The sequence below is a fragment of the Poromitra crassiceps genome, assembly GCF_964638095.1.
Source record: "Poromitra crassiceps genome assembly, chromosome: 8".
NCBI lineage: Eukaryota > Metazoa > Chordata > Actinopteri > Beryciformes > Melamphaidae > Poromitra > Poromitra crassiceps.
Genome location: NC_139629.1, coordinates 54,971,535 through 54,981,784, shown reverse-complemented (window position 1 = coordinate 54,981,784; position 10,250 = coordinate 54,971,535).

Genomic DNA, 10,250 nt, shown 5'->3' with positions numbered 1-10,250 from the left:
AAACCCACATGTACCGTAGGTGTCCCTCGTGCTTTGACTAAATAAAGCGAAGCTGACTGACAAGTTATTTGGCCTGCGATCTGACTATTCTATCCAGCGGGCATCTCAGCCTGCCTATTCCGACGCCTAAGCGGAAATCGCTTTCTGGCAAATGGCCAGCGGGAGTCACAATAATAATAATAAATATAGCCGCAAGCGGCGATGCGGGGTCCAAGCTTCTGGTGACTTGGGGGGTGTATGTCAGATGATATAGACACTGAATTGCACATTTAGTCAGAGTTGGTATGTGCACAAGTGCACAAAGTTTGGTTGAGATTTGGTGACCTGACCGGGTTCAAGCAGTAGTAGCAGTAGTAATAGTAGTGTTAGTGTATATGTGTGTAAGTGTGTATATGTGTGTGTGTATATATGTGTGTGTATATGTGTGAGTATATGTGTGTGTGTGTGTGTGTGTGTGTGTGTGTGTATGTGTATGTGTGTGTGTGTGTGTGTGTGTGTATGTGTGTGTGTGTGTGTGTGTGGCGTGTGTGTGTGTGTGTATATGTGTGTGCATGTGTGTGTGTGTGTGTGTGTGTGTGTGTGTGTGTGTGCATGTGTGTGTGTGTGTGCGCGATGTTATGTAGAGGAAGGATGACATCATAGATGACATCATAGATGACATCATAGATGACATCATCAGTGATGTCACAAGACTGTCATCGGTGATGACATAGTGTCAAAGTTTAAACATTTATCATTTCAAGACGGTTTCACGTATCCAAATTCTTTGTAAGTCTTTAGATCAGGGAAGTCCAGAGATGACACACAAAAAGTTTGGGCTCATTCGGGCAAATGGCCTAGGACGAGTTCATTTTTTTTTTTTTTGAGAAAGTACAAGATGGCGGAAAATCTAGCAGACTTAAATGGGCGTGGTAGATATAGATGCGCATTGATCCAGGGAATCCAGCAGATGTGGAATTTTGATTCTACGCCTCACGGTTCAACAGTTATGGGCCAATACGTGAAATGGTCTGTTATAGCGCCACCATCTGGTCAATATGGGTAATTTTTTGTCTCTGAGTAGTGGGGCACATTTCCAACCTATGTGCAAAGTCTGGCTACTGTACCCCTTACCGTTTTTGACGTGCATACTGTTTTAGCGGAGAATAATAATAAACGGAACAGATACAATAGGGATCCACGCACTTCGTGCTTGGACCCCTAATAATAATAATAATAACAATAATAATAACGATCTGACTATTCTATCCAGTGGGCATCTCAGCCTGCCTATTTCCGACGCCTAAGCGGAAATCACTTTCTGGCAAATGGCCAGCGGGAGTCACAATAATAATAATAATAATAATAATAATAATAATAATAATAACCACGCAAGGGGCCATTCTAACACCTCTGGCCCATGGAGCTTGTCTGAGCATCAGCTAGAATGAGTGTTACTGCATAACCTTCAGACCGAAGCCAGACGGCCCAGGGAATGCTGACGTCTTTTCCGTGTTAAGCTACCCGGTCTTAATACACCACTTCCTGTTCTTAACGAATTTCAAAGTAAAATGCCTCTGGCATTTCTTCAGAAGCAGAATCAGAATGACTTTAATGATCCCCGAGGGGAAATTGGGACAGGTTACAGTAGCTCGCTCACAGAACACACATAGCTTAAAATAAAATAAACAGTAGTAAATGCAATGCATATGCAATATTAAGCAATAAGCAGAAAAACACAACATAGCATAGAATAACTAGTAAATGCGCTAGAAGCAAAAAAAAAAAAAAGAAAAAAAAAAAAAAAAAAAAAAGTCTAAGTAGCAAAAATACAAAATACGTCAGGTAAGTATACATTCCGTGCCAATTATCATTATTGCACCCTGGACTATATTAAGTCGGCTTGCCCTATACGTTACACGTGGCTCAGCCAGGCACAGTTAACCTATCGGCTAGCTCAGTCTCAGGGAGACTGAGCGTCTCCGAGGTGCTCTTTTAAGAGAGGCATTAAATAGACCAATGGCCACAGGCAGGAATGATTTCCCGTGCCTCTCCGTACTGCATCTAGGTGGAATCAGTCTCTCACTGAACGTACTCCTGTGTTCGACTAGCACGCCGTGGAGTGGGTGCGAGTCATTGTTCAGGACGGAGCGTAGCCTGGACAACGTTCTCTTCTCTGACACCGCAGTCAGAGAGCCCAGATCCAGCCCCACAATGTCCCTGGCCTTACGGTTGTTGAGTCGTTGGCATCCGCTGCCTTCAGCCTGCTGCCCCAGCACACAATAGCATACAGGAAGGCACTAGCCCCCCTTCTGCCCCTTCTCGTCCATGGCTCACTACGTCAAGCTCAGGCCTCAGACCGGTCCCTCGGCTCCCCTGTTCCTCATCGCACCTTGTCACCACATGACAAGATCCTGGTTCACCCTGCACCTCAAGCAGACGCTCCAGCAATGCAACCTCCCTACGAAGAACTACTCCAGCCATTCCTTCAGGATCGGAGCGGCCACCTCGGCCGCCGAGCAAGGAGTGTCCTCCGCCTCCCTCCAGCAAATGGGCCGCTGGTCCTCATCGGCATTCTCCAGCTACATCCGCCCGGAGCAGGTGGCCATACTGGCGGCCCAAAGAACACTCCTCCCTTAATCGGTGAGCATGGCAACGAACAGTGTCCCGGACTTTAAAAATGTCTCATTGGTGGTGGCTCCCCGTAAGCATGGCGCCCAGTAAGGCGCAGTAAATTCCCTGCCTCATGTTTGGGGGGGATAGAGAAAGAGAGAGTCGGAGAAAGTCAGGGTAGTTGCGCCACGGCAGCCAAGTAGGCCAAGCCGGGAAGCGCCAAGTCAAACATTAATGTACCAAGATCAAAGGCCCGACCGAGTTGGGAGCGCCAGCCGCAAATAGCTTGTAAGTCGCTAAAAAGGTCGAAGGCCGGAAAAGTACAATCGCGAAGCGTCAAGGCGGCCAGGTGAGCCAAGCTGGGAAGCGCTATCGCGAGGTGCCCGACCGAGTTGGGAGCGCCAGCCGCAAATAGCTTGTAAGTCGCTAAAAAGGTCGAAGGCAGGAAAAGTACGTACCAAGATCGAAGGCCCGACCGAGTTGGGAGCGCCAGCCGCAAATAGCTTGTAAGTCGCTAAAAAGGTCGAAGGCAGGAAAAGTACGTACCAAGATCGAAGGCCCGACCGAGTTGGGAGCGCCAGCCGCAAATAGCTTGTAAGTCGCTAAAAAGGTCGAAGGCAGGAAAAGTACGTACCAAGATCGAAGGCCCGACCGAGTTGGGAGCGCCAGCCGCAAATAGCTTGTAAGTCGCTAAAAAGGTCGAAGGCCGGAAAAGTACAATCGCGAGGTGAGCCAAGCTGGGAAGCGATATCGCGAGGTGCCCGACCGAGTTGGGAGCGCCAGCCGCAAATAGCTGTAAGTCGCTAAAAAGGTCGAAGGCCAGAAAAGTACAATCAACTACCGGCGCCTGCAGATCTCAATTAACCTCCGGTAATCAGATCTTCCTTTTGGGGGATCTCCTAGCCTATGCAGGTGCCCTCCTCTTGCCTCAAGAGCAGTGCCACTGGCCAATGGAGTCATGTGCCAAAGTATTTGCCATGCACGCCGATTGCTAAATAAAGTTTGTCAAATCCTACCAACTGGCCTCTCATGATTGAAGTGAGGTCTCCAGACCATATTTCAAGCCGAAGGCCACTCATGCATAATCCGATCATCCCCTGACGACAGTCAAGTTCTAGCATAACGTGGTCATTCAAAGCCCTAGCATGACGCCTGCTATGACGTCAGATAATCCTCATATATATAGCAAGGGTTCTACGTCACCTCTCTCTCTCTGGCCGATCATAGCAGCAGCTAGCTCTCAGCAGTCCATCTCCCTTGAAGCCGTTCCTCCGAAGCGTTGTTTTGCCCCACCCACCTCCCCAGTCTGCCACCAACGAGTCTTGACTCCTGATCCCCCACGGGGGAGGGATCTCCTAGCCTATGCAGGTGCCCTCCTCTTGCCTCAAGAGCAGCGCCACTGGCCAATGGAGTCATGCGCCAAAGTATTTGCCATGCACGCCGATTGCTAAATAAAGTTTGTCAAATCCTACCAACTGGCCTCTCATGATTGAATTATTAATATCTAATTAAAAATGCGTTGCATTGCAAAATAATAGCATTTTAAACATGCGATACAAAGATGCGATTAATCGTGATTAACTATAGTTAATCGCACGATTAATCGAGATTAAGAAAATTAATCGTTTGACAGCCCTAATATATATATATATTAGAGGGCTGTCAATTGATCAAAATATTTCATCGTGATTCATCGCAGTCATGCTTATCATAGTTAAGCTATCATAGTTAGTTAGACTTCTCAATTATATATATATATATATATATATATATATATATATATACTGTATATAAGGGCTGTCAATTGATCAAAATATTTAATCGTGATTCATCGCATGATTGTCCATACTATGGACAATCATGCTTATCATAGTTAATTTATTAGACTTCTCAATTTATTATATATATATATATATATATATATATATATTAGGGCTGTCAATTGATTAAAATATTTAATCGTGATTCATCGCATGATTGTCCATACTATGGACAATCATGCTTATCATAGTTAATCATAGTTAATGGCGATTAATCGCCAGTTATTCGCCAATTAATCGCTAATTTATTAGAAAATCTACCTTAAACGGATATTTTTAGCCTCTCTTTCTCACTGTCTGTCTCGCTTGCTTTCTCTGCCTCTCGCCTGCCTGATCGCACTGATACTACTCGTGTCTCCCAAAATGCGGAACATCTTCTCAATTTGAAACACACATGAAAGTGATGTGCAGTCCTGCTGCTCCTGCACAAAGTGGGACATCTGGTCACCCCACAAGTATGTTTCTGCTTGCTGCCACTTGCTTCCACATTTCCCAAACTACGGTGTGGACCAAGGCACATCAAACATCACAGAAGCATTAGTCGTGCGTCCAAAAAATGAGTGGCGTTAAAGGCAATTAACGTGTTATTATCGCATTACCTTTGACAGCCCTAAAATAAATATATATACACACACACACACACACACACACACACATACACATATATATATATGGATGACGGTTGACTGACCTGTTGAGGCTCAATTTCCCTCATGCTCAAATCTAGGATCTGAGTCAGGTCCATAGAGCTCTATGGAAGAAAAAGACACCAGCAACACAGTAGCAACGTTATTCAAAAAGCTTTCTGCAGAAAAGCACAGTACTGACCAGCCTCACATTTTCAGTGTTTAACAGTGGGGCAAGACCAAACCTTGCAAGCGTAGAAGCCCATTACATCTTTCTTTCAAATACATATCTGCTACACCGTGCGCAAGTTTGCAGGAGAGAAGTGCACTCGGAGAGTGCAGACCTCCGCCAAGGCCAATACTCCAGTCTGCTATAATATGCACATTTTGTGAGTTGGATCTGAACCCCAACCCTGACCCACCCATCGAATCCCGACTCTGCACTCTCAGTCTACATTTCAGAAATCCATACTTATTTAGATCAGAATATACATTTCTCCACACAGCGTTCAGCTGCAATCGGCAAGATCAAACGTAGCTGCTTGGGAGCAAATTATAAATATAAAAACATATATAAGTGGTAAGTAGGCTTAATTAGTGCAACGCTTCAGTCCTCGATTAATTCAACAGGAGCCATTAATGGTTTTTCTTCTTTTGTGATTTGAAAGCAATATATTTTTCATATGGGGATGTGAGAGGGAAATATGCATGTCACACATGGATCTCACGTGCAATTTTTGTTCAATCTTTCACCCCACTTTCATTTCAATCATGAGAGGCCAGTTGGTAGGATTTAACAAACTTTATTTAGCAATCGGCATGCATGGCAAATACTTTGGCGCATGACTCCATTAGCCAGTGGCTCTGCTCTTGAGGCAAGAGGAGGGCATCTGCGTAGGCTAGGAGATCCCCCCCCGTGGGGGATCAGGAGTCACGACTCGTTGGTGGCGGACTGGGGAGGTGGGTGGGGCAAAACAACGCTTCGGAGGACGGCTTCAGGGGAGATGGACTGCCGTGAAGCTAGCTGCTGTTATGATCGGCCAGAGAGAGAGAGGTGACGTAGAACCCTTGCTATATATATGAGAATTAATTGACGTCATATCTGATGTCATTACGGACGTCATACTAAGACTTTGACTGACCACGTCATACTAGAACTTGACTGACGTCAGGGGTGATCGGATTAGATTATGCACGAATGGCCTTCTGCTTGAAATATGGTCTAGAGACCTCACTTTTAGTTTTTTCTCAAAGTGAAATGTTTTATGATCACTTACAATTCTCTGGAAGAATGTTTGGCTTGGTTTAAGCCATATAACTCGTTATATGAGGATTTTTTGAAATGTCAATAGAGAATCTGAATGGGGAATTCAGTTCTGGGGCAAGAGGTGTAATGTGACTGTTGAGCTCTACACTATCAAATTATTTCCCCCAGGGAGGCTCAAGGGGTCCCTATAATTGACACTATGAGACCACAAATATGTTAATAACTAGAGACAACCTAAAAATAGAGATCACAATACACTTTGAGGTTGATATCCAAATCTGTTTCACTAATGCATGAAAATTAAATGTGCACCCTGTGGGGTGTGGTTGTTACACCTTTTCCACACACAATGGGAAATCACACATTTGCAAACTCAACAGGGAATGTGCACACTAAACAGTTAATATTTATACACAAAATCCCTGTTTTACCACATTCACAGTTCGAACAGCTGCCTACCTCATTTGGTCCAACCACCTCTGGTGCATCTTCTAGATTAGGCAAAGGGAGAAAAAACATTGTCATCTCTCTACAGTACAGAGACTACACCTATAGAGTCAAACCAAATTTGTCTAACCGTTGACCAAATTGCAGTGGTGGGTAGAGTAAACTAAAACAGTACTCAAGTAAAAGTACAGTTACTTTACATTAATATTGACTTGAATGGAAGATACACTACTTGAGTATAGGTAAAGACAGACTGAACAGCTGTTAGTTCATTACAGATGACATTCACAAGGCAGGGCTCTGTCTCACTGGTTGTGTGATGCACCTCAAAGGGGTAAAGGGCGACAGGAGCCGAGTCGCCACAAGGCACCGGTCCCTGTGGGGGACTCCTGGGCTTCTTCATGCCCTTTCCTACATTTCTATGTGACATGTGTGCAGGTTTTGAAGGTGCTAGATGAAACTGCTAGTTGAAACATTGTCAGATCTTTGTTTTTTGTAACCGAGTAAAACCAACATGGATAAATACAAGGAATCAGCGAGACATCACAACACAATGTTAACTAGTATGAGTTCTGCCAAACAAACATGAATAGGCCTATCTCAAAAACTACTGTATACATGACATTGATTATATTGTGACATTTTGAGTGAGAACAGAAGTAGCTCAAGAGTCTGATGTATAATATATGCATGTTGTGTTAGTTTTGTGAATTGTCTCTGATTTTATCACATTTTATTTATTCCCCCTGCTGCTCCACTCTCTGCCGATCTGGAGAGAGTGTAGCTGGAAGGAAAAATGTCCCTTTTCATTTCAGAGCCCATGTCAGTCAATCTAGCTCGGGCCAATCTGCTGTCTGCTCACCTGGCGTCTTGTATGAGACGCCAGGAGCTGATGACCAGATCGTTTTCATTTGAAGTTTTTTTTTAAAGATGAGTAACTGTGTAAAAGAAACACCAGACTATCTAGAAAAGCAAACACTTTTCATTTAGCATATTCATAACCTTGAAAACAACTGCTAAAACTAAGCATTTTCGAAACGGTCTAGACTTTGTACAAACCCAGAATAGTGGAGGGCTTGGCGGTAGCCCCCCTGCCAGACTTGGTGGGGGTGGGTTTGGGGGCGTTGTTCAGGGGTCGCCTCCGCTTCCTTTTGACCACTAGCGGCTCGTCAGGGGCAGGTAGCGGCACAGTGACGGTGACCTGGTCCAGCACCATGTCCTCCTCTTCCTGTAGCAGTGTCACAGCCTCAGCCTGATCCAGGTCTGAGAGAATCGAACAAAAGTTTCCATCAGATGAAACTTAATGATCCAAACTGGGAAATTACAATGTTGCAATCTTTTTTAATAGGATATCATAATGTAGACTTATTTATCTATTAATATATATATCTACTGTATACATACACACACACACACACACACACACACACACACACACACACACACACACACACACACGTGTATCTCAGGCAATCTAGCTCCGGTCCACTACGCTGTTTGCTCAGCGTCTTGTGTGAGACACCAGGAAACCATAAATATGATGACGGGATAATTTAACTTAAAGTCCCTGGAAACCAGAAATATTTTTTTATTATTTAGCATTTTGAGTTCATCACATCACATTATGTTAATAAGCCACCAGCCAAATTTGAACGATGATGAACGTCGCAAAGTATATAAATTTAGGTTTGACAGTCATGGCAAAAGTAATGAGAATCAATTAGATTTTAGAGTGTATTTTCTCCCGCGGACTGTGTGGGCGTGTCCCGTCTGCAGCAGAGGAGACATGCTGGAGGAGACCTGCTCGGAGGAGACGAACGGAAAGAGAGATGGTATGTGTGTGTGTGTTCACGCGTTGCTCGACGCATAGCACAGACAGAGAGGGTTTACAGAGAGGAAGAGATCTCTGCGCTGCGAGTGCACAGCGCTACTGTGTGTGTCTGTGTGTGTGATTAGATTAAATATTATGACGTGATAAGATCCTGCATTTTAAGGCTTTGGGTTGAAAGTAATGGCTCATACTTTCTGAGACACACAATTACTCACATAAGACCCTAAATAATGATGTCTTGGACTATTTTCAATAATGTAGACTACTTAACAGCCAATGCCCAGTTCGTCATATCACAGTGCACGCCCCCTTTCTTTGAGGATGTATAACCCATTCATTGTTAGGTTCGCCCCCTTTCTCTGATGCTGTCTCCTCACCCATTCACAGTTTACCACACATGTGGCAATAACCAATCAGCCCAAGGTATTCCTCTCCAGCTGATCCCAATCACCTAATCAGCGTAGTATATCAGGGTCCATGTTTTACTCTGTTTGCTGTGTATGTGCCATGTCATTCTCAGTTGCTGATCATCATCGCTGAAGCAGTTGTTTTCGCCCCACCTCCTCCCCTGACCACCACCATCGGTCATGACTCCTGATTGAAGAATTCCCTATGGGGGATTTCCTATCCTATTCTTCACTGACGACGCCCTCTCATCATCTCAGGAGAGCGTCATCATATCATGGAGTCATACGCCAAAATTAATTTGTTGTATCATTAAAGCTTGTTATACTTTCTCTTGTTATTAGTCTCTCATTATTGAAACATAGTTAGAACGTTTTTGTGGATTTTGGTTTCCAGGGACTTTAAGGAATAGAAGGTTTTTTGGTTTACTTGTGTGACAATCATATGTATGAAACACCAGATTATGTTGAAAAGCAAGCACTTTTTAAGGAGTATATTCTAATTCAAGCATATTCCTAACCTTGAAAACATGACTTTCAAGACTTTGGGCGAACCCTGTCTAAGGATTTTGTTTACCATCTGAAAACATTACTTCCGCCTGCGTTGTTCCTGCTTGGCCCTTGTCTACAAACTGTATGATAGTACTGTCGTGACTTGAGGAAGGAAAAAAAAATTGAACTGGCATCCTGTGTGGAGGGACACGTTATTTAATGTAGACAAACAAGTCGGTCCAATGGCCGCAATAATAGCAAGTAAAATTGTTGGCAAAACACAAAAACAGCTTTCCAACATTTTTGAAAAGGCTGTTATCAGGAAAGGAAGGAAGATCAGTGGTGATGCCTCGCACCCACTGAACTCTGCATTCCAGCTGCTTCCATCCGGTCGTCGATTCAGGGTCCCAAGGGCCAACCGGAACATTTACAAAAACTCATTTATCCCCTGTGCCATACGGTCATTAAATAAATGAACTGTCCTGTGTGCTGTCACTGCTGCGCTATGTAATATTTTAGATAGGTAGGTATATGACTGGTATTTTAGATAGTTAGGAATTAGGAAGCCATTTTAGTTAGGTATTGTATTTGTAATATTTTAGGTAGGTAGGTATATGACTGGTATTTTAGATAGGTAGGAAGCCATTTTTAGTTAGGTGTTTGTATTTGGAATCATATGTTTATTTGCACTATCTATGTCTTAACTTGTACATGTGTGTTTTATGTTCTATGTCTTTATGTTTTATGGTGTGCTGACTGTCCACAATGTAT